This window comes from Gadus macrocephalus, chromosome 5 (assembly GCF_031168955.1).
Source record: "Gadus macrocephalus chromosome 5, ASM3116895v1".
Taxonomy (NCBI): Eukaryota; Metazoa; Chordata; class Actinopteri; order Gadiformes; family Gadidae; genus Gadus; species Gadus macrocephalus.
Window position 1 is genome coordinate 14,627,644 of NC_082386.1, and position 2,500 is coordinate 14,630,143.

Genomic DNA, 2,500 nt, shown 5'->3' on the forward strand with positions numbered 1-2,500 from the left:
GTTCCAGGGTTGACGTGTCCTAGGGTCAAGTATACCTGAGGTCAGGGGTCATGTTATCAGTATAAACGGGCGCTCTGAATAACAGCATGGTCTGGAATGGGTCAGGTGTAGAGAGTGGTGAGACACGTCTGTACATTATAGGGGAGGCAGGCTGCTGGCAGTTGAAGGCTCCATGTGCCTGAATACATAAGAGTTGGACTGAAGAAGGCTGTCTTAATGTACGTATGCCTAAGAGAGAGAATCTTGAATTATTTAGTACTTTAAGGCTAGATCAAAGTAAGGCTAGATCAAATCAAAGTATGTTGCATGTGTGTGTGTGTGTGTGTTTGTGTGTGTGTCTGTTGGTTCTTTGTGTTTGTGCGTGTATGTGTGTATGTTTCTTTGTGTGTGTTTGTGTGTACATGTGTGCGTTTGGTAAGCCTACAGCTGAAGTACTTTCCCTTGGTCTCCCTCTTTTGTGTGAGACCGATAAGAGACAGATAATGAGAAAGAGAGGGAGATAGAAAGAGAAAGAGAGGGAGAGAGGTGGAGAGCGGAATGACGAGCAAGGAGACGTTGCTGTAGGGTCCCGGGGGTATGAGTCCCATCTGTCGGACTAAGAACAGTCTTTTCTGAGACTCTTTCTGTCACTCCCTTCATTTAAAGGTACACATCTGGTGTCCCACACAACACAACCCATTCATAGCTCCTTCCCCAACCTTCTCTTCTCTTCAGCAGCATCTCCTTCACTCAGCCGATGGGGTTTCGCGGTGGTGGCAGGGGCCTGTGTGTGTTGTGTGTGTTTGCCCTTGTGTGTGTGTGTGTGTGTGTGTGTGTGTGTGTGTGCGTGCGTGCGTGTGTGCGTGCGTGCGTGTATGTCTGTGTATGCGTCTGTGTGTGTGCGTGCGTGTATTATGCATTATGCCTTTATTTACCTTTAATGAATTCAATAAAGTTAGCCAATGGGTAGTGAATGCCTAGTGCTGCTCCTAAGGGTTTCTGTGGGCTTGAACTGGAACTCGCATTCCTGCACTGAACAGGAACATCCAGGGCACTGAGGTGTCACTCAAAAACTCATCAGCCAATTAGGACGAACCCCAGAAAAAACCTGTCCATGTGAGAGATTTGGGTCAGAACTGTACCGTAAATATAAACCGTGTGGGGAGAAGTGATGAATGTAAAAGACAGGCTGCATCCGAATACTCATACTTGCATACTATATAGTATGCATTTTGTAGTACGCAAAAAATATAGCGCGACCGAATACTCAGTATGCATTCTGTAGTACGGAAGACGTTTCCGAATGCGTACTACCCCTTTATTATGTCCATGGTACTACCCCATGGTACTACCGCCAAAGTAACAACCACGGAATAAATGCCACTTCACTACGCTATCCCACAATGCAACAGGAGTCTAGTAATGAACGAAGAAGAGATGGCTGACTCGTCACCACCAGAAAGACGTCGTAGAAAGCGGCGAAAAAAAGAGACATTAAAAAGAGTAAAATAGTAAAGTAAGTAATTAAGTAAAAAGAGACATTTTTAATTGAATAGCAACGATGACAAGACGGAAAACAGGTAACTTATCAAGGTAATTTTGCCGGCATCTGAGGGGAGATACGTCATCTCCAAACTTCCGGTGGAGTTTCGGCGATGTTCGGAGGCGTTCTACGCATAGCTGTAGTGTAGACCGTACTACACAGTCAAGTGTAGTATGGTCAAGTAGTAGACACTGGACAGAAATAGTATGTACTAAGTATTCGGATGCAGCCTAAGAAGTCAACGCCAAATAATTAACTTGCAAGTCTTACGTTTTACTTTTGAAATGCTCTATTTTATTCTCCTTCAAATCCTTATTTTCTTTTCATATTTAAAGGGGTAGTTCGGAATTTTGGACATTTATTTATTTGGACATTTGGACAATTTAGGGCCTGATTCCCAAGTGAGCATTGGTATTCTATATCACTGGAGACAGTTTAACACATTTCATACAGTCCTTCTAGTTGCAGAGTTCGCTCGTGCTAGGCTAGCGCACGTCAACGGGCAAGGCTAGCCTGCTATTAAAAACAGTCTTAGTACACCCGAGGTAAATCAATTATGACGACAGACTTTCAATCTAAATGTCTGTTTATAGAATAATGTTAGAAATAAAACCAACCTTGCATTGCATTGCATTTTGAGGGAATTGCGGGGTCTCAGCAGCAGTGTTTATATTCCTGTACGTAGGCTACGGCAGCGGCGGACTGATACCTGGTTACCTGCCGCTGTCATTGCTACAAACGCAGAGTCCAGTGAACGAAGGAATTCTATAAGCGTATTCAATTAACAAGATATGCCCACGTTTGGAGGAGTTAGCGATGCATCTGCTTTTGAAGACGATTATGAGGAATTTGTTGTATCCAACGAACCGTACATGTACGAGCCGGTGTTTTGATGTCCAAGCCAGCAGCAACAAGCCACAGTTGAGTCCTTTCTGGATCTCGCACTGGAAATTGGTGGAAACTTTGTGGTGCCCATCT